Source organism: Furipterus horrens, unplaced genomic scaffold (genome assembly GCF_987537825.1).
Source record: "Furipterus horrens unplaced genomic scaffold, mFurHor1.1.pri manual_scaffold_6, whole genome shotgun sequence".
NCBI lineage: Eukaryota > Metazoa > Chordata > Mammalia > Chiroptera > Furipteridae > Furipterus > Furipterus horrens.
The window spans coordinates 68,094,341-68,105,779 of NW_028327176.1; the positions used below are offsets into that span (position 1 = coordinate 68,094,341).

The 11,439-nt window shown below is 41.9% G+C and overlaps 1 pseudogene; it reads left to right on the top strand.

Annotated features, from left to right (window-relative positions):
- Positions 1-1,236: 1,236 nt before the first annotated feature.
- On the top strand, positions 1,237-4,808 carry LOC150006395 (E3 ubiquitin-protein ligase BRE1A pseudogene; annotated as a pseudogene).
- Positions 4,809-11,439: the final 6,631 nt, after the last annotated feature.

Consider the following 11,439-nt stretch of genomic DNA (forward strand, 5'->3'; position numbering starts at 1 on the left):
AGGACAAGGCCCCAGGCACCAGGTGATGATGGAGAGTTGACTGCCAGGAAGTGGGAGCTGACTTCCAGTGTTCATCGGGCTTATTTTACAAAACAGAAATTTAAAGAATAAATACTTAGAATTTCAAGGTGGAACTGTAGAGCATTAAACATCAAGTGTGGGGTCTGTCTGAACATGGGGTCCTGTGCCACTGTTCTGTTCACACACCCTTGAAACCTGCTGTGTGGGACAAAATTATTGAAACCAGTGAAGGTCCAGAAAGTTCTTTTTTTCTTTTCTTTCTTTCTTTCTTTCTTCTTCTTCTTCTTCTTCTTCTTCTTTTTTTTTTTTTTTATCACATTTGTGGCATTTCTCACATGGCCTTGTACATAGTTTCATTTCTCTGTTTTCTTCCCTTTCTGTATACCTTCTGCAAGGCTTAGCTTCCTACTTTTACCAACTATTCTCTGGCATATTACAACTCCTTTTAAACATTATTAGTGAAATGGAAATAATATAATGATCTCATAAGATTATTGTGAGGACTTAATGAAGTAAAGCTGATAAGGCACTAAGCCCAGTGACTGGCACATGTTTTATACAAATATACATACACATACATAGTATCTACCCACATACACGAGTAACCGTACATCTCTGCTGGGACACAGAGGATAGTACCAGGATATATAAAAGGTATTTAATAATTATTTTTTGACAAAAGAATATAGTTAGTATGAAAATGTTCTTATTTTTTAAAGTATATTTTATTGATTATGTTGTTACAGTAGTCCCAATTTTTTTCCTCTTTGCTCCCCTCTGCCTAGTACCCCCCTTACCTCCAGCAATTCCACCCCCCTTAGTTTATGTCCATGGGTAATGCATATAAGTTCTTTGGCTTCACCATTTCCTATATTATTCTTAACTTCCCCATGTCTATTTTGTACCAATCAATTATGCTTCTTAATCCCTGCACCATATCCCCACTTCACCCCCTCCACCCTCCCAACTGATAACCCTCCAAATGATCCCCATACATATGATTCTGTTCCTATTCTGGTTTTCTTAGTTGGATTTTGTTTTTATTTTTTAGATTCAGTTGTTGATACTTGTGGGTTTGTTATCATTTCAGTGTTCATAGTTTTGATCTTCTTTTTCTTAAGTAAGTCCCTTTAACATTTCATATAATAATGGCTTGGGGCCCCCCGGAAGCCCCGAGCGGTTTTCACCTGTGGGTCACGGGTGAGAGATGGGCAGTCTCCGTGGACGTTGGTGACTAGGTAGCCCGAGTTCTGGTCTCGGGCCACGCGTGTTGGAAGAAGCCAGGAAAACAGCTATCATCTTGTACCAAGATGTCAGGAATTGGAAATAAAAGAGTAGCTGGAGAGCCAGGCGCATCTGTGCCTTCGGAGAAGAAGACAGCTGTTGAAGATTCAGGGACCACAGTGGAAACAATTAAACTTGGGGGTGTCTCTTCAACGGAGGATTCAGATATTCGAACACTGCAAGCCAAAAATCGCAAGCTGGCGGAAATGGTGGATCAGCGGCAGGCCATTGAAGATGAACTCCGCGAGCACATTGAAAAGCTGGAACGAAGACAGGCCACTGATGACGCCTCGCTGTTGATTGTCAACCGCTACTGGAGTCATTTTGATGAAAACATCCGTATCATACTTAAACGTTAGGCCCTGGAGCAGAGTTTGGGGGACCTACTCACGGAAAGAAAAGACCTTGTTATGCCCGAACCTGAACCCGACTCAGATAGCAATCAGGAACGGAAAGATGACCGAGACAGAGCTGCTACTTTGGCCAGCAGCTCCAGTGAAGAAATAGAGTCTCAGCTGCTGGAGCGTGTGGAGTCCTCTCACCGAGCCGTGTCCCAGAGTGTGACTGTTTATGACAAATTGCGAGAGAAAGTGGAGCTCTTATCTCGGAAGCTAAATAGTGGAGATAATCTGATAGTGGAGGAAGCAGTGCAGGAGCTGAATTCCTTCCTCGCACAAGAGAATATGAGGCTACAGGAACTGACAGACCTCCTTCAGGAGAAGCATCACACCATGTCTCAGGAGTTCGCCAAGTTGCAGAGTAAAGTGGAGACAGCTGAGTCATGAGTGTCTGTCCTAGAGTCCATGATTGATGACCTGCAATGGGATGTTGACAAAATTCGAAAGAGGGAACAGCGACTCAATAGACACTTAGCAGAAGTCCTAGAATGGGTGAATTCGAAAGGTTATAAGGTATATGGAGCAGGCAGCAGCCTCTATGGCGGCACGATCACCATCAATGCTCGGAAGTTTGAGGAAATGAATGCAGAGCTTGAGGAGAACAAAGAGTTGGCTCAGAACCGTCACTGTGAGCTGGAGAAACTTCGACAAGACTTGGAGAGGTCACTGCGCAAAACGAAAAGCTGAAGGTGGAACTGCGGAGTGCAGTGGAGGAGGTGGTTAAGGAAACTCCGGAGTATCGCTGCATGCAGTCACAGTTCTCTGTCCTGTACAATGAGAGCCTACGGTTGAAAGCGCACTTGGATGAAGCTCGGACCCTGCTCCATGGCACCAGGGGGACCCACCAGCGCCAGGTGGAGCTCATTGAGCGAGATGAGGTTAGTCTTCACAAGAAGCTGAGGAATGAGGTGATCCAGCTAGAAGATACCTTGGCCCAGGTCCGCAAGGAATATGAGATGCTGAGGATAGAATTTGAGCAGACGCTGGCCACCAACGAACAAGCAGGCCCCATAAACCGGGAGCTGCGCCACCTCATCAGTAGCCTCCAGAACCACAATCACCAGCTGAAAGGGGAGGTGCTGAGGTATAAGCGGAAACTGAGAGAGGCCCAGTCTGATCTGAATAAGACACGCCTGCGCAGCGACAGCGCCCTCCTGCAGTCCCAGTCGAGCACTGAGGACCCTAAGGACGAGCCCGTAGAGGTCAAGCCGGAGCCTGAGGACTCATCTGCCCAGTCCTCCGTGTCGAAGGCACCTCAGGAGGAACTCAACGAAATTAAGTCCAAGCAGGACGAGGGAGAACGAGAACGAGAAAGGAGGGAGAAAGAGAGGGAGTGGGAAAGAGAGCGGGAGAAGGAGAAGGAGAGAGAACGAGAGAAGCAGAAACTAAAGGAGTCAGAAAAAAGAGAGAGAGTCTGCTAAGGATAAAGAGAAAGGGAAACATGATGACGGAAGGAAAAAGGAAGCAGAAATTATCAAGCAATTGAAGATTGAACTCAAGAAGGCACAGGAGAGCCAGAAGGAGATGAAGCTGTTGCTAGATATGTACCGCTCTGCCCTAAAGGAACAGAGAGACAAAGTGCAGCTCATGGCGGCTGAGAAGAAGTCTAAGGCAGAGTTGGAAGATCTAAGGCGAAGACTCAAGGACCTAGAGGACAAGGAGAAGAAAGAGAACAAGAAGATGGCTGATGAGGATGCCTTGAGGAAGATCCGGGCAGTGGAGGAACAGATAGAATACCTGTAGAAGAAGCTGGCCATAGCCAAGCAGGAGGAAGAAGCTCTCCTCTCTGAGGTGGATGTCACAGGCCAGGCCTTTGAAGACATGCAGGAGCAAAATATCTGTTTGATGCAGCAGTTGCGGGAAAAGGATGACGCAAATTTCAAGCTCATGTCAGAACGTATCAAGTCCAATCAGATCCATAAGTTACTTAAAGAAGAGAAGGAGGAGCTGGCTTACCAGGTTTTGACTCTGAAGACTCAGGTTGATGCCCAGTTACAAGGAGTAAGGAAATTGGAAGAGAAGGAACATCTGTTACAAAGCAACATTGGCACTGGAGAGAAGGAGCTGGGTCTTAGGACCCAAGCCTTAGAGATGAATAAACGCAAGGCAATGGAGGCAGCCCAGCTTGCAGATGACCTCAAAGCGCAGCTGGAGTTGGCTCAGAAGAAGCTGCATGATTTTCAGGATGAGATCGTGGAAAACAGTGTCACCAAAGAAAAGGACATTTTTAATTTTAAACGAGCCCAGGAGGACATCTCGAGGCTTCGGAGGAAGCTGGAGACCACAAAGAAACCAGATAATGTACCCAAATGCGATGAGATTCTGATGGAGGAGATTAAGGATTACAAGGCACGCCTGACCTGTCCATGTTGCAACATGCGTAAAAAGGATGCTGTACTCACCAAGTGTTTTCACGTTTTCTGCTTTGAGTGTGTGAAGACATGCTATGACACATGCCAGCGCAAATGTCCCAAGTGTAATGCTGCTTTTGGTGCCAATGATTTCTATCGCATCTACATTGGTTGATCCAAGCCAGGAGAGGAGGAGGGGCTGGCTCATCAGGCACTTTCTCATTAACCATCAAACCTCTACCTCTTCCCTCCTTGACTGTCACTCACAGGGCACTTTGTCAACTACTTGTCCCTCATAGACTTGACCTCTAGGTTCTCTAAAAGCTAGATGACATGAAGGGAAAGGACTGGTAAATGCAAGTCTTATGTTATAGAATAAATTAGAAACAAACAACTCTTATTTGCCTCCCTACCAGCCTTGTTTATTTCCTGCTTTTAGACTTCTCAAAATTGTCTTCTTCGGGCTCACTGTAAAATCTTGGACTTCCATTCCACCTGAAGAAGTGAAGTGGATATTTTTGGCATGGAGAAGGGAATGGAGAACAGATGAGACACGTGGCTATTGGGGGAAAGAATGTGTGTGGGATCTTTTAGAAATGAGCTATCTGTGGGTACAAACATGTATTGATTAGAGCAGTAAATTTTTTGTAAACTTGGGTTACAAAATATTCTAATTGTGCTACTCTTTCCTGGATGGTTTGAAGCCTTAATGAAATTATTTCCAGGATGACCGAATTATTTTTTATTCACTAGTGAAGTAACTTGTTAAGACCAGATGGCTTTCTTATTGAAGTTATTTAAGTTTTGAATGTTCTACTCATTAAATTCTTTAAATTCTGTGAGGCATATTAATTTCAGTTTTTAAAATTTTATATTAAAAAAATTAATATAATTAATGGCTTGGTGATGATGAACTTCTTTAGCTTTACCTTTCTGGAAAGCACTTCATCTGCCCTTCCATTCCAAATGATAGCTTTGCTGGATAGAGTAGTCCTGGTTGCAGGTTGCCTTTCATCACATTGAATACTGTTTGCCAGTCCCTTCCTGCCTGCAAAGTGTCCTCTGAGAAATCAGCTGATAGTCCTATAGGCACCCCCCTGTAGGCAATTATCCACCTCTCTCTTGCTGCCCTCAGGACTCTCTCTTTATCTTTCACGTTTGGCATCTTAATCATGATGCGTCCTGATGCAGTCCCCTCTGGGTCCAGCTTGCCTGGGACCCTCCATGATTCTCGTACCTGTATGTCCATCTCCTTCACAAAGTTTGGGAAGTTTTCCTCATTTCTTTCAGTTTTTGCTTCCTGATTCTGCACTGGTTGACTGTTTTTTTCTTCCTTATGTTCCAAATAATTGATTTGAACGCCAGTTTCCTTCCCTTCACCATTGGTTTTGTGTGGATTTTTCTTCGTTTCACTTAGCATAGCCTTCACTTCTTCTCTTATGTGTCTGCCATAATCAGGCATAACTGTCGAGCCTATGAGCATCTTTATCACCAGTGTTTTGAATTCTGTGTCTGTTAGGTTGTCTATCTCCTCATGTGTTAGGTTGCTTATTTCTCCCACTGGAACCTTGATCCATTCCCCCTTTTGGGCCCTACTTCTCTGTCTCCTCATTCTGACAGGCTCCTGTGTTTGTTTGCCTCCACGTCCCAGGTAGAGCTGTCGCTCCTGTTACGTTGTAAGGGGAAGAGCCTTAGAGATTCATCAGTATAGGGCGATCTGTTTCACCACGTTGTGGTGCTGTATGTGGGGGAGGGGTCCAAGAAGGAACAATGCTGCCTGTCCAGCACTCACCCCTTTTCCAGGCACCTCTCCCACTTCTGGACTGGACCGGCGCCCCTCTAGCTGCTTCCCTGGCTGTCGTTGCCAGAGTGGGTGGGTCTGCGGACGTTCTAGGATCGTGGGGGCCTTTTAAACAAGCAGACTCTGCTGAGAGACCAGCAGTTTCTGCCTGTGCCCCAACCCCCACTAGACTGCACAGTCAGAAACAATGAGGTTTGATTTTGCCTGGTGCTGGGACCATGAGCTGCGAGGTCTGGTGAGAAGCTGGGAACGCTCCCCGGGTGTCCCTCCTGACTTTTAAAAATGTGTAACTGTTCCTTCCACTGGCCTGCCACTGCCACCGCTGTCACTGCTGCTGCCGCCACCACACCATGTCCTCTCTGCCCTGGCTCCGCCCCTCCTCCCTGTCTGGATGAGTATTTCTTCTTTATGTCTTTGTTTACTGGACTTCCATGAAGTTTGATTTTCTGGAACTTCTGGTTGTTTCTAGTTTTGATGTAGTTGTATTTCTTCTTAGTTGTGGAGGGAGACGCAGCGTGTCTGTCTACGCCTCCATCTTGTCCGGAAGTCATGAAAATGTTTTTAAATGTCAATCTAGCTAAGGATGCTTTAGGCAATACGCAATGCAAATATAACTTTACACTTCCTGCCAAGATGGAGGCATAGGTAAACATGCTTTGTCTCCTTCTACAACCATAAAAAGAATTACAGCTACCTCAAAAACAAACAAACAAACAGTAAGAACTAGCATGAAATCGAACTGCATGGAAGTCCAACAAACAAAGATATAAAGAAGTAATATTTATTCAGACAGGTAGGAGGGGTGGACCTGGGGCAGAGAGCATGCAGTGTTGTGGCAGCAGTGGCAGCAAAGCAGTAGCTGTGGCTTGCCTGTGGAAAGAGGAGTCACACATTATAAAAGCCAGGAGGGACACCTGGTGAGCAATCCCAGTCCCAGAACAGAGCACACCAGCGCTGGGGAAAATTAAGCCTCATTGCTTTTGATTGTGAAAACCAGTGGAGGTTGGGGCAACAGAAGAAACTACCAGTCTCTCAGCAGAGTCCATTTGTTTAGAAAGTCCTAGAATGTCTGCAAACCCACCTACTCTGGGAATCACAACCAGGGAAATGGGAGAAGTGCCTGGAAAAGGGGAAAGTGCTGAGCAAGCGACATTGTTTCCTCTCTGACCTTTCCCTGACACACAGCACCACAACATGGTGAAACGGGTCACCCCACACTGATGAATAGCTAAGGCTTTGTCCTTTACAATGTGACAGGTGGGACAGCTCTACCTAAGACACAGAGGCAAGCACAAAAGGCTGTCATGTTGAGGAAACAGAGAAGTATGGCCCAAAAGAAGAAACAGATCAAGGTTCCAGAGGGAGAACTTAGCAACCCGGTGATAGTTGCCCTAACAGATGCAGAGTTCAAAACACGGGTTTCAGTGGGAGAACTAAGTGATGAGGAAATAGCTAACCTAACATATGAGGAGATAACCAACCTGACAGATACAGAGTTCAAAACACTGGTGATAGTGATGCTCATAGACATGATTGAGTACAGCAAATGCATAAGGGAAGAAATGAAGGCTATGCTAAGTGAAATGGGAAAAAAATCCACAATAATCAATGGTGGAGGGAAGGAAGCAGGGTTCAAATCAATGGTTTGGAACATAAGGAAGAAATAAACAGTCAACAAGTACAAAATGAAAAAACAAGAATTAAAAAAAAAATGAGGAGAGGCTTAGGAACCTCTGGGACAACTTTAACCCACCAACATCCGAATCACCAGGGTGCCAGAAGGAGAAGAGAAAGAGCAAGAAATTGAAAGCTTATGTGAAAAAAAAAATGAAGGAAATAATAATTTGGTGAAGGAAATAGACATACAAGTCCAGAAAGCACAGAGAGTCCCAAACAAATTAGACCCAAAGAGGACCACACCAAGACACATAATTAAAATGCCAAATGTTCAAGATAAAGAGAGAATCTTAAAAGCAGCAAGAGAAAAGCAGAGAGTTATCTACAAAGGTGTTCCCATAAGACTATCAGTAGATTTTTCAAAAGAAACTTTGCAGGTAAGGGGCTGGCAAGAAGTATTCAATGTGATGAAAAGCAAGGACCTACAACCAAGACTACTCTATTCAGCAAAGCTATCATTTAGAATGGAAGGGTAGATAAAGTGTTCCCCAGACAAGGTAAAGCTAAAGGAGCTCATCCTCACCAAGCAATTATTATATAAAATGTTAAAGGGACTTATTTAAGACAAAGAAGATCCACACTATGAACATTAAAATAACAACAAACTCACAACTATCAGAACTGAATCTAAAAAATAAAAATAAAAATAGAACAAACTAAGCAAACAACCAGAGTAGGAAGAGAATCATATGTATGGGGATCATTTGAAGGGTTATCAGCTGGGAGGGGGAAGGGAGGAAGGGGGAAATGGTGCAGGAATTAAGAAGCATAATTGGTAGGAACAAAATAGACAGGGGGATGTTAAGAATATAGGAAAGGGTGAAACCAAAGAACTTATATGCATGACCCATGGACACGAACTAAGGGGGGTGGGACTGCTGGAGCGAAGTGGGGTACTGGGCAGAGGGGAGCAAACAGAAAAAAATCAGGATAACTGTAATAGCATAATCAATAAAATATATTTAAAAAAGCAAATATAACTTTAAAAGAGAAGCCAGAAAGCCATTTTTCAAAAAATTAAACCTGTTATGGTAGACTAATTCAAAAGGAAGCTCAACTTAATTGAAAACATGGAAAAAATGAAAAATTCTGAAAACCCTGAAAAATACATCTTTCAAAATGAAAATAGGCCTTGTAAGGAAAGATGAAAGAAATTGGAGTTGGTTAGCATGGAGAAGAGAAGGGTAAGAGAGAACTTTAAAATAGCAATATTGCTCTCAATTAAAATCGTATACTTTATTTCAAAAATAATACATGTTTATTATAGAAAACTTAGAAAATACATATTAGCAAAAATAAAAATGGTAAATATGCATATTCCCATCATTCTCACACAATAAAAAAATTTGTACCAATTAATTATCGTACAGTAAATATAGGTTTGATACCCTTAAGGATACTGAGTATTTTCATTTTCAACATATACTTGCTAATTTTTTAGCTGAAATGACATTTCATTGCTATTTTTAAAAAATTACTACTTTGAATAATAAATTTCTTCTTTTCTCATCTTATATGTTTATTGTCATATAAATTTTCTTTTCTGAATTGCCTGTATCCATAGACCATTTTGAATTAAGATTTTTGTTTTCTTTTTAAAAATTGGAAATATTTTAAACTACATATAAAAAAACTACAGAATTGTGATTCCTCCTGCTGTGTTCTTCTGTCTCAAGATTGCTTTTGCTATTCGGGGTCTTTTTTGGTTCCATATGAATTTATGGAGTATTTGTTCTAGGTCTGTGAAATATGTCATTGGTATTTTAATAGGGATTGCATTGAATCTGTAAATTGCTTTGGGTAGTATGGCCATTTTGATGATGTTGATTCTTCCCATCCAAGAACATGGTATTTGCTTCCATTTATTTGTTTCTTCCTTAATTTCTTTCTTCAATGTTATGTAATTTTCAGAGTACAGGTCTTTTATCTCTTTGGTTAAGTTTACTCCTAGGTACTTTATTTTTCTTGTTGCTATAGTAAATGGTATTTTCTTTTTTGTCTCTGTCTCTGCTATTTTATTGTTGGTGTACAGAAATGCCTTAGATTTCTGTATATTTATTTTGTACCCTGCGATTTTGCCAAATTCACTTATTATATTGAGTAGTCTTTTAGTGGAGTTTATAGGATTTTCTAGGTATACTATCATGTCATCTGCATATAATGAAAGTTTTACTTCCTCTTTCCCAATTTGGATGCCTTTTATTTCTTTTTCTTGTCTGATTGCTGTGGCTAGGACTTCCAACACTATGTTGAAAAGGAGTGGAGAGAGTGGACAACCTTGTCTAGTTCCTGAGTTCAGGGGGAATGCTTTCAGTTTTTGTCCATTGAGTATGATGTTGGCCTCAGGCTTCTCATATATAGCCTTAATTATGTTAAGATATGCTCCCTTTATTCCCATTTTGTTGAGTGTTTTCATCATAAATGGGTGTTGTACTTTAGATATCAAACAATACTACAAAGCCACTGTAATCAAAACAGTATGGTACTGGCATAAGAACAGACATATAGATCAGTGGAACAGAATAGAGAGTCCAGAAATAAACCCAGGCCTCTATGGTCAACTAATCTTTGATAAAGGAGGAAGGAACATAAAATGGAGTGAGAAGAGCCTCTTTAACAAATGGTGCTGGGAGAACTGGATAGGGACCTGCAAAAAAATGAAACTAGACCACCAACTTACACCACACACAAGAATAAACTCAAGATGGATCAAAGACTTAAATGTAAGCCGTGACACCATAAAAGTCCTAGAGGAAAACATAGGCAAGAAAATATCAGATATCTCACGTACCAATCTCTTCACGGATACATCTCCTAAAGCAAGAGAAATAAAGGAAAAAATAAATAAATGGGATTACATCAAACTGAAGAGTTTCTGCTCAGCAAAAGAAAACATCAGCAAGATGAAAAGGAAACCAACCATATGGGAAAACATATTTGCCAATGACATCACAGACAGGGGACTGATTTCCAAAATATATAAAGAACTGATATGACTCAACATCAAGAAAACAAACAACCCAATTAAAAAATGGGCAAGGGACCTGAACAAACACTTCTCTGAAGAGGACATACAGAAGGTCCATAGACACATGAAAAAATGCTCAACATCATTAGCCATCAGGGAGATGCAAATAAAAACCACAATGAGATACCATTTTACACCAGTCAGAATGGCCATCATCAACAAATCAACAAGCAACAAGTGCTGGCGAGGATGTGGAGAAACGGGAACCCTACTGCACTGTTGGTGGGAGTGCAGACTGGTGCAGCCACTATGGAGAACAGTATGGAATTACCTCAGAAGATTAAAAATGGAACTGCCTTTTGAACCAGCGACTCCACTACTAGGATTATACCCGAAGAATCTTGGAACACCAATTCAAAAGAACTTATGCACTCCTATGTTCATTGCAGCACTGTTTACAATAGCTAAGTGCTGGAAACAACCTAAGTGCCCATCTGTAGATGAGTGGATCAAAAAACTGTGGTACATTTACACAATGGAATACTATGTAGCAGAAAGAAAGAAGGAACTCCTGCCATTTGCAACAACATGGATGGAACTAGAGAGAATTATGCTTAGTGAAATAATCCAGGCAAAGAAAGAAAAATACCATATGATATCACCTAATACAGGAAACTAAAGAACAACACAAACAAAGGAACTAAATAGAACAAAGAGCAGAATAGCAGTCAATAGGGGGGAGGGGAGGGGGAGAGAAGGGGGATAAGTAAGGGAAGGGTTTAATTAAAGAGCCTGTATAAAAGACTCATGGACATGGACAACGGGGAGGGATATGATTGCGGGAGAGGGGGTGGGTTGGGTGGGGGAGAGAAATTAGGGGAAAAGGGGACAACTGTAATTGAAAAACCAAAATAAAAAAAAATAAAAATAAAAAAATAA